Genomic DNA, 27,224 nt, shown 5'->3' with positions numbered 1-27,224 from the left:
ATACATAGCAACATATTAAACCCATTTCCAATGAGAATATGCATATAATTATATTTCTACATGGTGATTATTGGTGGAATATTGATTATAAATATACATAGCAACATATTAAACCCATTTCTAAAGAGAATATGCATATAATGATTTTTCTACATGGGGATTATTGGTGGAATATTGTTTATAAATATACATAGCAACATATTAAACCCATTTCTGATGAGAATATGCATATAATTATAATTCTACATGGGGATTATTGGTGGAATATTGCTTATAAATATACATAGCAACATATTAATACCATTTCTGATGAGAATATGCATATAATTATTTTTCTACATGGGGATTATTGGTGGAATATTGTTCATAAATTTACATAGCAACATATTAAACCCATTTCTGATGAGAAAATGCATATAATTATTTTTCAACATGGAGATTATTGGTGGAATATTGTTTATAAATATACATAGCAACATATTAAACCCATTTATGATATGAAGATGCATGTAATTATTTTTCTACATGGGGATTATTGGTGGAATATTGTTTATAAATATACATAGCAACATATTAAACCCATTTCTAATGAGAATATGCATATAATTATATTTCTACATGGGGATTATTGGTGGAATATTGTTTATAAATATACATAGCTACATATTAAACACATTTATGATATGAATATGCATGTAATTATTTTTATACATGGGGATTATTGGTGGAATATTGTTTATAAATATACATAGCAACATATTAAACCCATTTCTGATGAGAATATGCATACAATTATTTTTCTACATGGGGATTATTGGTGGAATATGGTTTAAAAATATACATAGCAACATATTAAACCAGTTTCCAATGAGAATATGCATATAATTATATTTCTACATGTGGATTATTGGTGGTATATAGTTTATAAATATACATAGCAACATATTAAACCCATTTCTAAAGGGAATATGCATATAATGATTTTTCTACATGGGGATTATTGGTGGAATATTGTTTATAAATATACATAACAACATATTAAACCCATTTCCATTGAGAATATGCATATAATTATATTTCTACATGTGGATTATTGGTGGAATATTGTTTATAAATATACATAGCAACATATTAAACCCATTTCTAAAGAGAATATGCATCTAATTATTTTTCTACATGGGGATTATTGGTGGAATATTGTTTATAAATATACATAGCAACATATTAAACCCATTTCTGATGAGAATATGCATATAATTATAATTCTACATGGGGATTATTGGTGGAATATTGCTTATAAATATACATAGCAACATATTAATACCATTTCTGATGAGAATATGCATATAATTATTTTTCTACATGGGGATTATTGGTGGAATATTGTTCATAAATTTACATAGCAACATATTAAACCCATTTCTGATGAGAAAATGCATATAATTATTTTTCAACATGGGGATTATTGGTGGAATATTGTTTATAAATATACATAGCAACATATTAAACCCATTTATGATATGAAGATGCATGTAATTATTTTTCTACATGGGGATTATTGGTGGAATATTGTTTATAAATATACATAGCAACATATTAAACCCATTTCTAATGAGAATATGCATATAATTATATTTCTACATGGGGATTATTGGTGGAATATTGTTTATAAATATACATAGCAACATATTAAACACATTTATGATATGAATACGCATGTAATTATTTTTCTACATGGGGATTATTGGTGGAATATTGTTTAAAAATATACATAGCAACATATTAAACCCATTTCTAATGAGAATATGCATATAATTATATTTTTACATGGGGATTATTGGTGGAATATTGTTTATAAATATAAATAGCAACATATTAAACCCATTTATGATATGAATATGCATGTAATTATTTTTCTACATGGGGATTATTGGTGGAATATTGTTTATAAATATACATAGCAACATATTAAACCCATTTCCGATGAGAATATGCATATAATTATTTTTCTACATGTGGATTATTGTGGGAATATTGTTTATAAATATACATAGCAACATATTAAACCAATTTCTAAAGAGAATATGCATATAATGATTTTTCTACATGGGGATTATTGGTGGAATATTGTTTATAAATATACATAGCAACATATTAAACCCATTTCTAAAGAGAATATGCATATCATTATTTTTCTACATGGGGATTATTGGTGGAATATTGTTTAAAAATATACATAGCAACATATTAAACCCATTTCTAATGAGAATATGCATATAATTATAAGTCTACATGGGGATTATTGGTGGAATATTGCTTATAAATATACATAGTAACATATTTAACCCATTTATGATATGAAGATGCATGTAATTATTTTTCTACATGGGGATTATTGGTGGAATATTGTTTATAAATATACATAGCAACATATTAAACCCATTTCTGATGAGAATATGCATATAATTATTTTTCTACATGGGGATTATTGGTGGAATATTGTTTAAAAATATACATAGCAACATATTAAACCCATTTCCAATGAGAATATGCATATAATTATATTTCTACATGTGGATTATTGGGGGAATATTGTTTATAAATATACATAGCAACATATTAAACCAATTTCTAAAGAGAATATGCATATAACGATTTTTCTACATGGGGATTATTGGTGGAATATTGTTTATAAATATACATAGCAACATATTAAACCAATTTCTAAAGAGAATATGCATATCATTATTTTTCTACATGGGGATTATTGGTGGAATATTGTTTAAAAATATACATAGCAACATATTAAACCCATTTCTAATGAGAATATGCATATAATTATAATTCTACATGGGGATTATTGGTGGAATATTGCTTATGAATATACATAGCAACATTTTTAACCCATTTATGATATGAAGATGCATGTAATTATTTTTCTACATGGGGATTATTGTTGGAATATTGTTTATAAATATACATAGCAACATATTAAACCCATTTCTGATGAGAATATGCATAAAATTATATATCTACATGGGGATTATTGGTGGAATATTGTTTAAAAATATACATAGCAACATATTAAACCCATTTCTAAAGAGAATATGCATATAATGATTTTTCTACATGGGGATTATTGGTGGAATATTGTTTATAAATATACATAGCAACATATTAAACCCATTTCTCATGAGAATATGCATATAATTATAATTCTACATGGGGATTATTGGTGGAATATTGCTTATAAATATACATAGCAACATATTAATACCATTTCTGATGAGAATATGCATATAATTATTTTTCTACATGGGGATTATTGGTGGAATATTGCTTATAAATATACATAGCAACATATTAATACCATTTCTGATGAGAATATGCATATAATTATTTTTCTACATGGGGATTATTGGTGGAATATTGTTCATAAATTTACATAGCAACATATTAAACCCATTTCTGATGAGAAAATGCATATAATTATTATTCAACATGGAGATTATTGGTGGAATATTGTTTCTAAATATACATAGCAACATATTAAACCCATTTATGAAATGAAGATGCATGTAATTATTTTTCTACATGGGGATTATTGGTGGAATATTGTTTATAAATATACATAGCAACATATTAAACCCATTTCTAATGAGAATGTGCATGTAATCATATTTCTACATGGGGATTATTGGAGGAATATTGTTTATAAATATACATAGCTACATAGTAAACACATTTATGATATGAATATGCATGTAATTATTTTTCTACATGGGGATTATTGGTGGAATATTGTTTATAAATATACATAGCAACATATTAAAACCATTTCTGATGAGAATATGCATACAATTATTTTTCTACATGGGGATTATTGGTGGAATATTGTTTAAAAATATACATAGCAACATATTAAACCAGTTTCCAATGAGAATATGCATAAAATTATATTTCTACATGGGGATTATTGGTGGAATATTGTTTATAAATATACATAGCAACATATTAAACCCATTTCTAAAGAGAATATGCATATAATGATTTTTCTACATGGGGATTATTGGTGGAATATTGTTTATAAATATACATAGCAACATATTAAACCCATTTCTGATGAGAATATGCATATAATTATAATTCTACATGGGGATTATTGGAGGAATATTGCTTATAAATATACATAGCAACATATTAATACCATTTCTGATGAGAATATGCATATAATTATTTTTCTACATGGAGATTATTGGTGGAATATTGTTCATAAATTTACATAGCAACATATTAAACCCATTTCTGATGAGAAAATGCATATAATTATTTTTCAACATGGAGATTATTGGTGGAATATTGTTTATAAATATACATAGCAACATATTAAACACATTTATGATATGAATATGCATGTAATTATTTTTCTACATGGGGATTATTGGTGGAATATTGTTTTAAAAATATACATAGCAACATATTAAACCCATTTCCAATGAGAATATGCATATAATTATATTTCTACATGTGGATTATTGGGGGAATATTGTTTATAAATATACATAGCAACATATTAAACCAATTTCTAAAGAGAATATGCATATAACGATTTTTCTACATGGGGATTATTGGTGGAATATTGTTTATAAATATACATAGCAACATATTAAACCCATTTCTAAAGAGAATATGCATATCATTATTTTTCTACATGGGGATTATTGGTGGAATATTGCTTAAAAATATACATAGCAACATATTAAACCCATTTCTAATGAGAATATGCATATAATTATAATTCTACATGGGGATTATTGGTGGAATATTGCTTATAAATATACATAGCAACATTTTTAACCCATTTATGATATGAAGATGCATGTAATTATTTTTCTACATGGGGATTATTGGTGGAATATTGTTTATAAATATACATAGCAACATATTAAACCCATTTCTGATGAGAATATGCATATAATTATTTTTCTACATGGGGATTATTGGTGGAATATTGTTTAAAAATATACATAGCAACATATTAAACCCATTTCCAATGAGAATATGCATATAATTATATTTCTATATGGGGATTATTGGTGGAATATTGATTATAAATATACATAGCAACATATTAAACCCATTTCTAAAGAGAATATGCATATAATGATTTTTCTACATGGGGATTATTGGTGGAATATTGTTTATAAATATACATAGCAACATATTAAACCCATTTCTGATGAGAATATGCATATAATTATAATTCTACATGGGGATTATTGGTGGAATATTGCTTATAAATATACATAGCAACATATTAATACCATTTCTGATGAGAATATGCATATAATTATTTTTCTACATGGGGATTATTGGTGGAATATTGCTTATAAATATACATAGCAACATATTAATACCATTTCTGATGAGAATATGCATATAATTATTTTTCTACATGGGGATTATTGGTGGAATATTGTTCATAAATTTACATAGCAACATATTAAACCCATTTCTGATGAGAAAATGCATATAATTATTATTCAACTTGGAGATTATTGGTGGAATATTGTTTCTAAATATACATAGCAACATATTAAACCCATTTATGATATGAAGATGCATGTAATTATTTTTCTACATGGGGATTATTGGTGGAATATTGTTTATAAATATACATAGCAACATATTAAACCCATTTCTAATGAGAATGTGCATATAATCATATTTCTACATGGGGATTATTGGTGGAATATTGTTTATAAATATACATAGCTACATATTAAACACATTTATGATATGAATATGCATGTAATTATTTTTCTACATGGGGATTATTGGTGGAATATTGTTTATAAATATACATAGCAACATATTAAAACCACTTCTGATGAGAATATACATACAATTATTTTTCTACATGGGGATTATTGGTGGAATATTGTTTAAAAATATACATAGCAACATATTAAACCAGTTTCCAATGAGAATATGCATAAAATTATATTTCTACATGGGGATTATTGGTGGAATATTGTTTATAAATATACATAGCAACATATTAAACCCATTTCTAAAGAGAATATGCATATAATGATTTTTCTACATGGGGATTATTGGTGGAATATTGTTTATAAATATACATAGCAACATATTAAACCCATTTCTGATGAGAATATGCATATAATTATAATTCTACATGGGGATTATTGGTGGAATATTGCTTATAAATATACATAGCAACATATTAATACCATTTCTGATGAGAATATGCATATAATTATTTTTCTACATGGGGATTATTGGTGGAATATTGTTCATAAATTTACATAGCAACATATTAAACCCATTTCTGATGAGAAAATGCATATAATTATTTTTCAACATGGAGATTATTGGTGGAATATTGTTTATAAATATACATAGCAACATATTAAACACATTTATGATATGAATATGCATGTAATTATTTTTCTACATGGGGATTATTGGTGGAATATTGTTTAAAAATATACATAGCAACATATTAAACCCATTTCCAATGAGAATATGCATATAATTATATTTCTACATGTGGATTATTGGGGGAATATTGTTTATAAATATACATAGCAACATATTAAACCAATTTCTAAAGAGAATATGCATATAACGATTTTTCTACATGGGGATTATTGGTGGAATATTGTTTATAAATATACATAGCAACATATTAAACCCATTTCTAAAGAGAATATGCATATCATTATTTTTCTACATGGGGATTATTGGTGGAATATTGCTTAAAAATATACATAGCAACATATTAAACCCATTTCTAATGAGAATATGCATATAATTATAATTCTACATGGGGATTATTGGTGGAATATTGCTTATAAATATACATAGCAACATTTTTAACCCATTTATGATATGAAGATGCATGTAATTATTTTTCTACATGGGGATTATTGGTGGAATATTGTTTATAAATATACATAGCAACATATTAAACCCATTTCTGATGAGAATATGCATATAATTATTTTTCTACATGGGGATTATTGGTGGAATATTGTTTAAAAATATACATAGCAACATATTAAACCCATTTCCAATGAGAATATGCATATAATTATATTTCTATATGGGGATTATTGGTGGAATATTGATTATAAATATACATAGCAACATATTAAACCCATTTCTAAAGAGAATATGCATATAATGATTTTTCTACATGGGGATTATTGGTGGAATATTGTTTATAGATATACATAGCAACATATTAAACCCATTTCTGATGAGAATATGCATATAATTATAATTCTACATGGGGATTATTGGTGGAATATTGCTTATAAATATACATAGCAACATATTAATACCATTTCTGATGAGAATATGCATATAATTATTTTTCTACATGGGGATTATTGGTGGAATATTGTTCATAAATTTACATAGCAACATATTAAACCCATTTCTGATGAGAAAATGCATATAATTATTTTTCAACATGGAGATTATTGGTGGAATATTGTTTATAAATATACATAGCAACATATTAAACCCATTTATGATATGAAGATGCATGTAATTATTTTTCTACATGGGGATTATTGGTGGAATATTGTTTATAAATATACATAGCAACATATTAAACCCATTTCTAATGAGAATATGCATATAATCATATTTCTACAAGGGGATTATTGGTGGAATATTGTTTATAAATATACATAGCTACATATTAAACACATTTATGATATGAATATGCATGTAATTATTTTTCTACATGGGGATTATTGGTGGAATATTGTTTATAAATATACATAGCAACATATTAAAACCATTTCTGATGAGAATATGCATACAATTATTTTTCTACATGGGGATTATTGGTGGAATATTGTTTAAAAATATACATAGCAACATATTAAACCAGTTTCCAATGAGAATATACATAAAATTATATTTCTACATGGGGATTATTGGTGGAATATTCTTTATAAATATACATAGCAACACATTAAACCCATTTCTAAAGAGAATATGCATATAATGATTTTTCTACATGGGGATTATTGGTGGAATATTGTTTATAAATATACATAGCAACATATTAAACCCATTTCTGATGAGAATATGCATATAATTATAATTCTACATGGGGATTATTGGTGGAATATTGCTTATAAATATACATAGCAACATATTAATACCATTTCTGATGAGAATATGCATATAATTATTTTTCTACATGGAGATTATTGGTGGAATATTGTTCATAAATTTACATAGCAACATATTAAACCCATTTCTGATGAGAAAATGCATATAATTATTTTTCAACATGGAGATTATTGGTGGAATATTGTTTATAAATATACATAGCAACATATTAAACCCATTTCTAATGAGAATATGCATATAATTATAATTCTACATGGGGATTATTGGTGGAATATTACTTATAAATATACATAGCAACATTTTTAACCCATTTATGATATGAAGATGCATGTAATTATTTTTCTACATGGGGATTATTGGTGGAATATTGTTTATAAATATACATAGCAACATATTAAACCCATTTCTGATGAGAATATGCATATAATTATTTTTCTACATGGGGATTATTGGTGGAATATTGTTTAAAAATATACATAGCAACATATTAAACCCATTTCCAATGAGAATATGCATATAATTATATTTCTACATGGTGATTATTGGTGGAATATTGATTATAAATATACATAGCAACATATTAAACCCATTTCTAAAGAGAATATGCATATAATGATTTTTCTACATGGGGATTATTGGTGGAATATTGTTTATAAATATACATAGCAACATATTAAACCCATTTCTGATGAGAATATGCATATAATTATAATTCTACATGGGGATTATTGGTGGAATATTGCTTATAAATATACATAGCAACATATTAATACCATTTCTGATGAGAATATGCATATAATTATTTTTCTACATGGGGATTATTGGTGGAATATTGTTCATAAATTTACATAGCAACATATTAAACCCATTTCTGATGAGAAAATGCATATAATTATTTTTCAACATGGAGATTATTGGTGGAATATTGTTTATAAATATACATAGCAACATATTAAACCCATTTATGATATGAAGATGCATGTAATTATTTTTCTACATGGGGATTATTGGTGGAATATTGTTTATAAATATACATAGCAACATATTAAACCCATTTCTAATGAGAATATGCATATAATTATATTTCTACATGGGGATTATTGGTGGAATATTGTTTATAAATATACATAGCTACATATTAAACACATTTATGATATGAATATGCATGTAATTATTTTTATACATGGGGATTATTGGTGGAATATTGTTTATAAATATACATAGCAACATATTAAACCCATTTCTGATGAGAATATGCATACAATTATTTTTCTACATGGGGATTATTGGTGGAATATGGTTTAAAAATATACATAGCAACATATTAAACCAGTTTCCAATGAGAATATGCATATAATTATATTTCTACATGTGGATTATTGGTGGTATATAGTTTATAAATATACATAGCAACATATTAAACCCATTTCTAAAGGGAATATGCATATAATGATTTTTCTACATGGGGATTATTGGTGGAATATTGTTTATAAATATACATAACAACATATTAAACCCATTTCCATTGAGAATATGCATATAATTATATTTCTACATGTGGATTATTGGTGGAATATTGTTTATAAATATACATAGCAACATATTAAACCCATTTCTAAAGAGAATATGCATCTAATTATTTTTCTACATGGGGATTATTGGTGGAATATTGTTTATAAATATACATAGCAACATATTAAACCCATTTCTGATGAGAATATGCATATAATTATAATTCTACATGGGGATTATTGGTGGAATATTGCTTATAAATATACATAGCAACATATTAATACCATTTCTGATGAGAATATGCATATAATTATTTTTCTACATGGGGATTATTGGTGGAATATTGTTCATAAATTTACATAGCAACATATTAAACCCATTTCTGATGAGAAAATGCATATAATTATTTTTCAACATGGGGATTATTGGTGGAATATTGTTTATAAATATACATAGCAACATATTAAACCCATTTATGATATGAAGATGCATGTAATTATTTTTCTACATGGGGATTATTGGTGGAATATTGTTTATAAATATACATAGCAACATATTAAACCCATTTCTAATGAGAATATGCATATAATTATATTTCTACATGGGGATTATTGGTGGAATATTGTTTATAAATATACATAGCAACATATTAAACACATTTATGATATGAATACGCATGTAATTATTTTTCTACATGGGGATTATTGGTGGAATATTGTTTAAAAATATACATAGCAACATATTAAACCCATTTCTAATGAGAATATGCATATAATTATATTTTTACATGGGGATTATTGGTGGAATATTGTTTATAAATATAAATAGCAACATATTAAACCCATTTATGATATGAATATGCATGTAATTATTTTTCTACATGGGGATTATTGGTGGAATATTGTTTATAAATATACATAGCAACATATTAAACCCATTTCTAATGAGAATATGCATATAATTATAATTCTACATGGGGATTATTGGTGGAATATTACTTATAAATATACATAGCAACATTTTTAACCCATTTATGATATGAAGATGCATGTAATTATTTTTCTACATGGGGATTATTGGTGGAATATTGTTTATAAATATACATAGCAACATATTAAACCCATTTCTGATGAGAATATGCATATAATTATTTTTCTACATGGGGATTATTGGTGGAATATTGTTTAAAAATATACATAGCAACATATTAAACCCATTTCCAATGAGAATATGCATATAATTATATTTCTACATGGTGATTATTGGTGGAATATTGATTATAAATATACATAGCAACATATTAAACCCATTTCTAAAGAGAATATGCATATCATTATTTTTCTACATGGGGATTATTGGTGGAATATTGTTTAAAAATATACATAGCAACATATTAAACCCATTTCTAATGAGAATATGCATATAATTATAAGTCTACATGGGGATTATTGGTGGAATATTGCTTATAAATATACATAGTAACATATTTAACCCATTTATGATATGAAGATGCATGTAATTATTTTTCTACATGGGGATTATTGGTGGAATATTGTTTATAAATATACATAGCAACATATTAAACCCATTTGTGATGAGAATATGCATATAATTATTTTTCTACATGGGGATTATTGGTGGAATATTGTTTAAAAATATACATAGCAACATATTAAACCCATTTCCAATGAGAATATGCATATAATTATATTTCTACATGTGGATTATTGGGGGAATATTGTTTATAAATATACATAGCAACATATTAAACCAATTTCTAAAGAGAATATGCATATAACGATTTTTCTACATGGGGATTATTGGTGGAATATTGTTTATAAATATACATAGCAACATATTAAACCAATTTCTAAAGAGAATATGCATATCATTATTTTTCTACATGGGGATTATTGGTGGAATATTGTTTAAAAATATACATAGCAACATATTAAACCCATTTCTAATGAGAATATGCATATAATTATAATTCTACATGGGGATTATTGGTGGAATATTGCTTATGAATATACATAGCAACATTTTTAACCCATTTATGATATGAAGATGCATGTAATTATTTTTCTACATGGGGATTATTGTTGGAATATTGTTTATAAATATACATAGCAACATATTAAACCCATTTCTGATGAGAATATGCATAAAATTATATATCTACATGGGGATTATTGGTGGAATATTGTTTAAAAATATACATAGCAACATATTAAACCCATTTCTAAAGAGAATATGCATATAATGATTTTTCTACATGGGGATTATTGGTGGAATATTGTTTATAAATATACATAGCAACATATTAAACCCATTTCTCATGAGAATATGCATATAATTATAATTCTACATGGGGATTATTGGTGGAATATTGCTTATAAATATACATAGCAACATATTAATACCATTTCTGATGAGACTATGCATATAATTATTTTTCTACATGGGGATTATTGGTGGAATATTGCTTATAAATATACATAGCAACATATTAATACCATTTCTGATGAGAATATGCATATAATTATTTTTCTACATGGGGATTATTGGTGGAATATTGTTCATAAATTTACATAGCAACATATTAAACCCATTTCTGATGAGAAAATGCATATAATTATTATTCAACATGGAGATTATTGGTGGAATATTGTTTCTAAATATACATAGCAACATATTAAACCCATTTATGAAATGAAGATGCATGTAATTATTTTTCTACATGGGGATTATTGGTGGAATATTGTTTATAAATATACATAGCAACATATTAAACCCATTTCTAATGAGAATGTGCATGTAATCATATTTCTACATGGGGATTATTGGAGGAATATTGTTTATAAATATACATAGCTACATATTAAACACATTTATGATATGAATATGCATGTAATTATTTTTCTACATGGGGATTATTGGTGGAATATTGTTTATAAATATACATAGCAACATATTAAAACCATTTCTGATGAGAATATGCATACAATTATTTTTCTACATGGGGATTATTGGTGGAATATTGTTTAAAAATATACATAGCAACATATTAAACCAGTTTCCAATGAGAATATGCATAAAATTATATTTCTACATGGGGATTATTGGTGGAATATTGTTTATAAATATACATAGCAACATATTAAACCCATTTCTAAAGAGAATATGCATATAATGATTTTTCTACATGGGGATTATTGGTGGAATATTGTTTATAAATATACATAGCAACATATTAAACCCATTTCTGATGAGAATATGCATATAATTATAATTCTACATGGGGATTATTGGAGGAATATTGCTTATAAATATACATAGCAACATATTAATACCATTTCTGATGAGAATATGCATATAATTATTTTTCTACATGGAGATTATTGGTGGAATATTGTTCATAAATTTACATAGCAACATATTAAACCCATTTCTGATGAGAAAATGCATATAATTATTTTTCAACATGGAGATTATTGGTGGAATATTGTTTATAAATATACATAGCAACATATTAAACACATTTATGATATGAATATGCATGTAATTATTTTTCTACATGGGGATTATTGGTGGAATATTGTTTTAAAAATATACATAGCAACATATTAAACCCATTTCCAATGAGAATATGCATATAATTATATTTCTACATGTGGATTATTGGGGGAATATTGTTTATAAATATACATAGCAACATATTAAACCAATTTCTAAAGAGAATATGCATATAACGATTTTTCTACATGGGGATTATTGGTGGAATATTGTTTATAAATATACATAGCAACATATTAAACCCATTTCTAAAGAGAATATGCATATCATTATTTTTCTACATGGGGATTATTGGTGGAATATTGCTTAAAAATATACATAGCAACATATTAAACCCATTTCTAATGAGAATATGCATATAATTATAATTCTACATGGGGATTATTGGTGGAATATTGCTTATAAATATACATAGCAACATTTTTAACCCATTTATGATATGAAGATGCATGTAATTATTTTTCTACATGGGGATTATTGGTGGAATATTGTTTATAAATATACATAGCAACATATTAAACCCATTTCTGATGAGAATATGCATATAATTATTTTTCTACATGGGGATTATTGGTGGAATATTGTTTAAAAATATACATAGCAACATATTAAACCCATTTCCAATGAGAATATGCATATAATTATATTTCTATATGGGGATTATTGGTGGAATATTGATTATAAATATACATAGCAACATATTAAACCCATTTCTAAAGAGAATATGCATATAATGATTTTTCTACATGGGGATTATTGGTGGAATATTGTTTATAAATATACATAGCAACATATTAAACCCATTTCTGATGAGAATATGCATATAATTATAATTCTACATGGGGATTATTGGTGGAATATTGCTTATAAATATACATAGCAACATATTAATACCATTTCTGATGAGAATATGCATATAATTATTTTTCTACATGGGGATTATTGGTGGAATATTGCTTATAAATATACATAGCAACATATTAATACCATTTCTGATGAGAATATGCATATAATTATTTTTCTACATGGGGATTATTGGTGGAATATTGTTCATAAATTTACATAGCAACATATTAAACCCATTTCTGATGAGAAAATGCATATAATTATTATTCAACTTGGAGATTATTGGTGGAATATTGTTTCTAAATATACATAGCAACATATTAAACCCATTTATGATATGAAGATGCATGTAATTATTTTTCTACATGGGGATTATTGGTGGAATATTGTTTATAAATATACATAGCAACATATTAAACCCATTTCTAATGAGAATGTGCATATAATCATATTTCTACATGGGGATTATTGGTGGAATATTGTTTATAAATATACATAGCTACATATTAAACAGATTTATGATATGAATATGCATGTAATTATTTTTCTACATGGGGATTATTGGTGGAATATTGTTTATAAATATACATAGCAACATATTAAAACCACTTCTGATGAGAATATGCATACAATTATTTTTCTACATGGGGATTATTGGTGGAATATTGTTTAAAAATATACATAGCAACATATTAAACCAGTTTCCAATGAGAATATGCATAAAATTATATTTCTACATGGGGATTATTGGTGGAATATTGTTTATAAATATACATAGCAACATATTAAACCCATTTCTAAAGAGAATATGCATATAATGATTTTTCTACATGGGGATTATTGGTGGAATATTGTTTATAAATATACATAGCAACATATTAAACCCATTTCTGATGAGAATATGCATATAGTTATAATTCTACATGGGGATTATTGGTGGAATATTGCTTATAAATATACATAGCAACATATTAATACCATTTCTGATGAGAATATGCATATAATTATTTTTCTACATGGGGATTATTGGTGGAATATTGTTCATAAATTTACATAGCAACATATTAAACCCATTTCTGATGAGAAAATGCATATAATTATTTTTCAACATGGAGATTATTGGTGGAATATTGTTTATAAATATACATAGCAACATATTAAACACATTTATGATATGAATATGCATGTAATTATTTTTCTACATGGGGATTATTGGTGGAATATTGTTTAAAAATATACATAGCAACATATTAAACCCATTTCCAATGAGAATATGCATATAATTATATTTCTACATGTGGATTATTGGGGGAATATTGTTTATAAATATACATAGCAACATATTAAACCAATTTCTAAAGAGAATATGCATATAACGATTTTTCTACATGGGGATTATTGGTGGAATATTGTTTATAAATATACATAGCAACATATTAAACCCATTTCTAAAGAGAATATGCATATCATTATTTTTCTACATGGGGATTATTGGTGGAATATTGTTTAAAAATATACATAGCAACATATTAAACCCATTTCTAATGAGAATATGCATATAATTATAATTCTACATGGGGATTATTGGTGGAATATTGCTTACAAATATACATAGCAACATTTTTAACCCATTTATGATATGAAGATGCATGTAATTATTTTTCTACATGGGGATTATTGGTGGAATATTGTTTATAAATATACATAGCAACATATTAAACCCATTTCTGATTAGAATATGCATATAATTATTTTTCTACATGGGGATTATTGGTGGAATATTGTTTAAAAATATACATAGCAACATATTAAACCCATTTCTAATGAGAATATGCATATAATTATATTTCTACATGGGGATTATTGGTGGAATATTGATTATAAATATACATAGCAACATATTAAACCCATTTCTAAAGAGAATATGCATATAATGATTTTTCTACATGGGGATTATTGGTGGAATATTGTTTATAAATATACATAGCAACATATTAAACCCATTTCTGATGAGAATATGCATATAATTATAATTCTACATGGGGATTATTGGTGGAATATTGCTTATAAATATACATAGCAACATATTAATACCATTTCTGATGAGAATATGCATATAATTATTTTTCTACATGGGGATTATTGGTGGAATATTGTTCATAAATTTACATAGCAACATATTAAACCCATTTCTGATGAGAAAATGCATATAATTATTTTTCAACATGGAGATTATTGGTGGAATATTGTTTATAAATATACATAGCAACATATTAAACCCATTTATGATATGAAGATGCATGTAATTATTTTTCTACATGGGGATTATTGGTGGAATATTGTTTATAAATATACATAGCAACATATTAAACCCATTTCTAATGAGAATATGCATATAATCATATTTCTACATGGGGATTATTGGTGGAATATTGTTTATAAATATACATAGCTACATATTAAACACATTTATGATATGAATATGCATGTAATTATTTTTCTACATGGGGATTATTGGTGGAATATTGTTTATAAATATACATAGCAACATATTAAAACCATTTCTGATGAGAATATGCATACAATTATTTTTCTACATGGGGATTATTGGTGGAATATTATTTAAAAATATACATAGCAACATATTAAACCAGTTTCCAATGAGAATATACATAAAATTATATTTCTACATGGGGATTATTGGTGGAATATTCTTTATAAATATACATAGCAACACATTAAACCCATTTCTAAAGAGAATATGCATATAATGATTTTTCTACATGGGGATTATTGGTGGAATATTGTTTATAAATATACATAGCAACATATTAAACCCATTTCTGATGAGAATATGCATATAATTATAATTCTACATGGGGATTATTGGTGGAATATTGCTTATAAATATACATAGCAACATATTAATACCATTTCTGATGAGAATATGCATATAATTATTTTTCTACATGGAGATTATTGGTGGAATATTGTTCATAAATTTACATAGCAACATATTAAACCCATTTCTAATGAGAATATGCATATAATTATAATTCTACATGGGGATTATTGGTGGAATATTGATTATAAATATACATAGCAACATATTAAACCCATTTCTAAAGAGAATATGCATATAATGATTTTTCTACATGGGGATTATTGGTGGAATATTGTTTATAAATATACATAGCAACATATTAAACCCATTTCTGATGAGAATATGCATATAATTATAATTCTACATGGGGATTATTGGTGGAATATTGCTTATAAATATACATAGCAACATATTAATACCATTTCTGATGAGAATATGCATATAATTATTTTTCTACATGGGGATTATTGGTGGAATATTGTTCATAAATTTACATAGCAACATATTAAACCCATTTCTGATGAGAAAATGCATATAATTATTTTTCAACATGGAGATTATTGGTGGAATATTGTTTATAAATATACATAGCAACATATTAAACCCATTTATGATATGAAGATGCATGTAATTATTTTTCTACATGGGGATTATTGGTGGAATATTGTTTATAAATATACATAGCAACATATTAAACCCATTTCTAATGAGAATATGCATATAATTATATTTCTACATGGGGATTATTGGTGGAATATTGTTTATAAATATACATAGCTACATATTAAACACATTTATGATATGAATATGCATGTAATTATTTTTATACATGGGGATTATTGGTGGAATATTGTTTATAAATATACATAGCAACATATTAAACCCATTTCTGATGAGAATATGCATACAATTATTTTTCTACATGGGGATTATTGGTGGAATATGGTTTAAAAATATACATAGCAACATATTAAACCAGTTTCCAATGAGAATATGCATATAATTATTTTTCTACATGTGGATTATTGGTGGAATATTGTTCATAAATTTACATAGCAACATATTAAACCCATTTCTGATGAGAAAATGCATATAATTATTTTTCAACATGGAGATTATTGGTGGAATATTGTTTATAAATATACATAGCAACATATTAAACCCATTTCTAATGAGAATATGCATATAATTATAATTCTACATGGGGATTATTGGTGGAATATTACTTATAAATATACATAGCAACATTTTTAACCCATTTATGATATGAAGATGCATGTAATTATTTTTCTACATGGGGATTATTGGTGGAATATTGTTTATAAATATACATAGCAACATATTAAACCCATTTCTGATGAGAATATGCATATAATTATTTTTCTACATGGGGATTATTGGTGGAATATTGTTTAAAAATTTACATAGCAACATATTAAACCCATTTCCAATGAGAATATGCATATAATTATATTTCTACATGGTGATTATTGGTGGAATATTGATTATAAATATACATAGCAACATATTAAACCCATTTCTAAAGAGAATATGCATATAATGATTTTTCTACATGGGGATTATTGGTGGAATATTGTTTATAAATATACATAGCAACATATTAAACCCATTTCTGATGAGAATATGCATATAATTATAATTCTACATGGGGATTATTGGTGGAATATTGCTTATAAATATACATAGCAACATATTAATACCATTTCTGATGAGAATATGCATATAATTATTTTTCTACATGGGGATTATTGGTGGAATATTGTTCATAAATTTACATAGCAACATATTAAACCCATTTCTGATGAGAAAATGCATATAATTATTTTTCAACATGGAGATTATTGGTGGAATATTGTTTATAAATATACATAGCAACATATTAAACCCATTTATGATATGAAGATGCATGTAATTATTTTTCTACATGGGGATTATTGGTGGAATATTGTTTATAAATATACATAGCAACATATTAAACCCATTTCTAATGAGAATATGCATATAATTATATTTCTACATGGGGATTATTGGTGGAATATTGTTTATAAATATACATAGCTACATATTAAACACATTTATGATATGAATATGCATGTAATTATTTTTATACATGGGGATTATTGGTGGAATATTGTTTATAAATATACATAGCAACATATTAAACCCATTTCTGATGAGAGTATGCATACAATTATTTTTCTACATGGGGATTATTGGTGGAATATGGTTTAAAAATATACATAGCAACATATTAAACCAGTTTCCAATGAGAATATGCATATAATTATATTTCTACATGTGGATTATTGGTGGTATATAGTTTATAAATATACATAGCAACATATTAAACCCATTTCTAAAGGGAATATGCATATAATGATTTTTCTACATGGGGATTATTGGTGGAATATTGTTTATAAATATACATAACAACATATTAAACCCATTTCCATTGAGAATATGCATATAATTATATTTCTACATGTGGATTATTGGTGGAATATTGTTTATAAATATACATAGCAACATATTAAACCCATTTCTAAAGAGAATATGCATCTAATTATTTTTCTACATGGGGATTATTGGTGGAATATTGTTTATAAATATACATAGCAACATATTAAACCCATTTCTGATGAGAATATGCATATAATTATAATTCTACATGGGGATTATTGGTGGAATATTGCTTATAAATATACATAGCAACATATTAATACCATTTCTGATGAGAATATGCATATAATTATTTTTCTACATGGGGATTATTGGTGGAATATTGTTCATAAATTTACATAGCAACATATTAAACCCATTTCTGATGAGAAAATGCATATAATTATTTTTCAACATGGGGATTATTGGTGGAATATTGTTTATAAATATACATAGCAACATATTAAACCCATTTATGATATGAAGATGCATGTAATTATTTTTCTACATGGGGATTATTGGTGGAATATTGTTTATAAATATACATAGCAACATATTAAACCCATTTCTAATGAGAATATGCATATAATTATATTTCTACATGGGGATTATTGGTGGAATATTGTTTATAAATATACATAGCAACATATTAAACACATTTATGATATGAATACGCATGTAATTATTTTTCTACATGGGGATTATTGGTGGAATATTGTTTAAAAATATACATAGCAACATATTAAACCCATTTCTAATGAGAATATGCATATAATTATATTTTTACATGGGGATTATTGGTGGAATATTGTTTATAAATATAAATAGCAACATATTAAACCCATTTATGATATGAATATGCATGTAATTATTTTTCTACATGGGGATTATTGGTGGAATATTGTTTATAAATATACATAGCAACATATTAAACCCATTTCTGATGAGAATATGCATATAATTATTTTTCTACATGTGGATTATTGTGGGAATATTGTTTATAAATATACATAGCAACATATTAAACCAATTTCTAAAGAGAATATGCATATAATGATTTTTCTACATGGGGATTATTGGTGGAATATTGTTTATAAATATACATAGCAACATATTAAACCCATTTCTAAAGAGAATATGCATATCATTATTTTTCTACATGGGGATTATTGGTGGAATATTGTTTAAAAATATACATAGCAACATATTAAACCCATTTCTAATGAGAATATGAATATAATTATAAGTCTACATGGGGATTATTGGTGGAATATTGCTTATAAATATACATAGTAACATATTTAACCCATTTATGATATGAAGATGCATGTAATTATTTTTCTACATGGGGATTATTGGTGGAATATTGTTTATAAATATACATAGCAACATATTAAACCCATTTCTGATGAGAATATGCATATAATTATTTTTCTACATATGGATTATTGGTGGAATATTGTTTAAAAATATACATAGCAACATATTAAACCCATTTCCAATGAGAATATGCATATAATTATATTTCTATATGGGGATTATTGGTGGAATATTGTTTATAAATATACATAGCAACATATTAAACCCATTTCTAAAGAGAATATGCATATAATGATTTTTCTACATGGGGATTATTGGTGGAATATTGTTTATAAATATACATAGCAACATATTAAACCCATTTCTGATGAGAATATGCATATAATTATAATTCTACATGGGGATTATTGGTGGAATGTTGCTTATAAATATACATAGCAACATATTAATACCATTTCTGATGAGAATATGCATATAATTATTTTTCTACATGGGGATTATTGGTGGAATATTGTTCATAAATTTACATAGCAACATATTAAACCCATTTCTGATGAGAAAATGCATACAATTATTTTTCTACATGGGGATTATTGGTGGAATATTGTTTATAAATATACATAGCAACATATTAAACCCATTTATGATATGAAGATGCATGTAATTATTTTTCTACATGGGGATTATTGGTGGAATATTGTTTATAAATATACATAGCAACACATTAAACCAATTTCTAATGAGAATATGCATATAATTATATTTCTACATGGGGATTATTGGTGGAATATTGTTTATAAATATACATAGCAACATATTAAACACATTTATGATATGAATATGCATGTAATTATTTTTCTACATGGGGATTATTGGTGGAATATTGTTTATAAATTTACATAGCAACATATTAAACCCATTTCTGATGAGAAAATGCATATAATTATTTTTCAACATGGAGATTATTGGTGGAATATTGTTTATAAATATACATAGCAACATATTTAACCCATTTATGATATGAATATGCATGTAATTATTTTTCTACATGGGGATTATTGGTGGAATATTGTTTATAAATATACATAGCAACATAGTAAACCCATTTCTGATAAGAATATGCATATAATTATATTTCTACATGGGGATTATTGGTGGAACATTGCTTATAAATATACATAGCAACATATTAAACCCATTTCTGATGAGAATATGCATATAATTATAATTCTACATGGGGATTATTGGTGGAATATTGCTTATAAATATACATAGCAACATATTAATACCATTTCTGATGAGAATATGCATATAATTATTTTTCTACATGGGGATTATTGGTGGAATATTGTTCATAAATTTACATAGCAACATATTAAACCCATTTCTGATGAGAAAATGCATATAATTATTTTTCTACATGGAGATTATTGGTGGAATATTGTTTATAAATATACATAGCAACATATTAAACCCATTTATGATATGAAGATACATGTAATTATTTTTCTACACGGGGATTATTGCTGGAATATTGTTTATAAATATACATAGCAACACATTAAACCCATTTCTAATGAGAATATGCATATAATTATATTTCTACATGGGGATTATTGGTGCAATATTGTTTATAAATATACATAGCAACATATTAAACACATTTATGATATGAATATGCATGTAATTATTTTTCTACATGGGGATTATTGGTGGAATATTGTTTATAAATTTACATAGCAACATATTAAACCCATTTCTGATGAGAAAATGCATATAATTATTTTTCAACATGGAGATTATTGGTGGAATATTGTTTATAAATATACATAGCAACATATTTAACCCATTTATGATATGAATATGCATGTAATTATTTTTCTACATGGGGATTATTGGTGGAATATTGTTTATAAATATACATAGCAACATAGTAAACCCATTTCTGATAAGAATGTGCAAATAATTATATTTCTACATGGGGATCATTGGTGGAATATTGCTTATAAATATACATAGCAACATATTAAACCCATTTCTGATGAGAATATGCATATAATTATAATTCTACATGGGGATTATTGGTGGAATATTGCTTATAAATATACATAGCAACATATTAATACCATTTCTGATGAGAATATGCATATAATTATTTTTCTACATGGGGATTATTGGTGGAATATTGTTCATAAATTTACATAGCAATATATTAAACCCATTTCTGATGAGAAAATGCATATAATTATTTTTCAACATGGAGATTATTGGTGGAATATTGTTTATAAATATACATAGCAACATATTAAACACATTTATGATATGAATATGCATGTAATTATTTTTCTACATGGGGATTATTGGTGGAATATTGTTTAAAAATATACATAGCAACATATTAAACCCATTTCCAATGAGAATATGCATATAATTATATTTCTACATGTGGATTATTGGGGGAATATTGTTTATAAATATACATAGCAACATATTAAACCAATTTCTAAAGAGAATATGCATATAACGATTTTTCTACATGGGAATTATTGGTGGAATATTGTTTATAAATATACATAGCAACATATTAAACCCATTTCTAAAGAGAATATGCATATCATTATTTTTCTACATGGGGATTATTGGTGGAATATTGTTTAAAAATATACATAGCAACATATTAAACCCATTTCTAATGAGAATATGCATATAATTATAATTCTACATGGGGATTATTGGTGGAATATTGCTTATAAATATACATAGCAACATTTTTAACCCATTTATGATATGAAGATGCATGTAATTATTTTTCTACATGGGGATTATATGTGGAATATTGTTTATAAATATACATAGCAACATATTAAACCCATTTCTGATGAGAATATGCATATAATTATTTTTCTACATGGGGATTATTGGTGGAATATTGTTTAAAAATATACATAGCAACATATTAAACCCATTTCCAATGAGAATATGCATATAATTATATTTCTACATGGGGATTATTGGTGGAATATTGATTATAAATATACATAGCAACATATTAAACCCATTTCTAAAGAGAATATGCATATAATGATTTTTCTACATGGGGATTATTGGTGGAATATTGTTTATAAATATACATAGCAACATATTAAACCCATTTCTGATGAGAATATGCATATAATTATAATTCTACATGGGGATTATTGGTGGAATATTGCTTATAAATATACATAGCAACATATTAATACCATTTCTGATGAGAATATGCATATAATTATTTTTCTACATGGGGATTATTGGTGGAATATTGTTCATAAATTTACATAGCAACATATTAAACCCATTTCTGATGAGAAAATGCATATAATTATTTTTCAACATGGAGATTATTGGTGGAATATTGTTTATAAATATACATAGCAACATATTAAACCCATTTATGATATGAAGATGCATGTAATTATTTTTCTACATGGGGATTATTGGTGGAATATTGTTTATAAATATACATAGCAACATATTAAACCCATTTCTAATGAGAATATGCATATAATCATATTTCTACATGGGGATTATTGGTGGAATATTGTTTATAAATATACATAGCTACATATTAAACACATTTATGATATGAATATGCATGTAATTATTTTTCTACATGGGGATTATTGGTGGAATATTGTTTATAAATATACATAGCAACATATTAAAACCATTTCTGATGAGAATATGCATACAATTATTTTTCTACATGGGGATTATTGGTGGAATATTATTTAAAAATATACATAGCAACATATTAAACCAGTTTCCAATGAGAATATACATAAAATTATATTTCTACATGGGGATTATTGGTGGAATATTCTTTATAAATATACATAGCAACACATTAAACCCATTTCTAAAGAGAATATGCATATAATGATTTTTCTACATGGGGATTATTGGTGGAATATTGTTTATAAATATACATAGCAACATATTAAACCCATTTCTGATGAGAATATGCATATAATTATAATTCTACATGGGGATTATTGGTGGAATATTGCTTATAAATATACATAGCAACATATTAATACCATTTCTGATGAGAATATGCATATAATTATTTTTCTACATGGAGATTATTGGTGGAATATTGTTCATAAATTTACATAGCAACATATTAAACCCATTTCTAATGAGAATATGCATATAATTATAATTCTACATGGGGATTATTGGTGGAATATTGATTATAAATATACATAGCAACATATTAAACCCATTTCTAAAGAGAATATGCATATAATGATTTTTCTACATGGGGATTATTGGTGGAATATTGTTTATAAATATACATAGCAACATATTAAACCCATTTCTGATGAGAATATGCATATAATTATAATTCTACATGGGGATTATTGGTGGAATATTGCTTATAAATATACATAGCAACATATTAATACCATTTCTGATGAGAATATGCATATAATTATTTTTCTACATGGGGATTATTGGTGGAATATTGTTCATAAATTTACATAGCAACATATTAAACCCATTTCTGATGAGAAAATGCATATAATTATTTTTCAACATGGAGATTATTGGTGGAATATTGTTTATAAATATACATAGCAACATATTAAACCCATTTATGATATGAAGATGCATGTAATTATTTTTCTACATGGGGATTATTGGTGGAATATTGTTTATAAATATACATAGCAACATATTAAACCCATTTCTAATGAGAATATGCATATAATTATATTTCTACATGGGGATTATTGGTGGAATATTGTTTATAAATATACATAGCTACATATTAAACACATTTATGATATGAATATGCATGTAATTATTTTTATACATGGGGATTATTGGTGGAATATTGTTTATAAATATACATAGCAACATATTAAACCCATTTCTGATGAGAATATGCATACAATTATTTTTCTACATGGGGATTATTGGTGGAATATGGTTTAAAAATATACATAGCAACATATTAAACCAGTTTCCAATGAGAATATGCATATAATTATTTTTCTACATGTGGATTATTGGTGGAATATTGTTCATAAATTTACATAGCAACATATTAAACCCATTTCTGATGAGAAAATGCATATAATTATTTTTCAACATGGAGATTATTGGTGGAATATTGTTTATAAATATACATAGCAACATATTAAACCCATTTCTAATGAGAATATGCATATAATTATAATTCTACATGGGGATTATTGGTGGAATATTACTTATAAATATACATAGCAACATTTTTAACCCATTTATGATATGAAGATGCATGTAATTATTTTTCTACATGGGGATTATTGGTGGAATATTGTTTATAAATATACATAGCAACATATTAAACCCATTTCTGATGAGAATATGCATATAATTATTTTTCTACATGGGGATTATTGGTGGAATATTGTTTAAAAATTTACATAGCAACATATTAAACCCATTTCCAATGAGAATATGCATATAATTATATTTCTACATGGTGATTATTGGTGGAATATTGATTATAAATATACATAGCAACATATTAAACCCATTTCTAAAGAGAATATGCATATAATGATTTTTCTACATGGGGATTATTGGTGGAATATTGTTTATAAATATACATAGCAACATATTAAACCCATTTCTGATGAGAATATGCATATAATTATAATTCTACATGGGGATTATTGGTGGAATATTGCTTATAAATATACATAGCAACATATTAATACCATTTCTGATGAGAATATGCATATAATTATTTTTCTACATGGGGATTATTGGTGGAATATTGTTCATAAATTTACATAGCAACATATTAAACCCATTTCTGATGAGAAAATGCATATAATTATTTTTCAACATGGAGATTATTGGTGGAATATTGTTTATAAATATACATAGCAACATATTAAACCCATTTATGATATGAAGATGCATGTAATTATTTTTCTACATGGGGATTATTGGTGGAATATTGTTTATAAATATACATAGCAACATATTAAACCCATTTCTAATGAGAATATGCATATAATTATATTTCTACATGGGGATTATTGGTGGAATATTGTTTATAAATATACATAGCTACATATTAAACACATTTATGATATGAATATGCATGTAATTATTTTTATACATGGGGATTATTGGTGGAATATTGTTTATAAATATACATAGCAACATATTAAACCCATTTCTGATGAGAGTATGCATACAATTATTTTTCTACATGGGGATTATTGGTGGAATATGGTTTAAAAATATACATAGCAACATATTAAACCAGTTTCCAATGAGAATATGCATATAATTATATTTCTACATGTGGATTATTGGTGGTATATAGTTTATAAATATACATAGCAACATATTAAACCCATTTCTAAAGGGAATATGCATATAATGATTTTTCTACATGGGG

The sequence above is a fragment of the Aquarana catesbeiana genome, linkage group LG11, assembly GCF_042186555.1.
Source record: "Aquarana catesbeiana isolate 2022-GZ linkage group LG11, ASM4218655v1, whole genome shotgun sequence".
Lineage (NCBI taxonomy): Eukaryota > Metazoa > Chordata > Amphibia > Anura > Ranidae > Aquarana > Aquarana catesbeiana.
Note: the sequence above shows the minus strand (reverse complement) of the source record.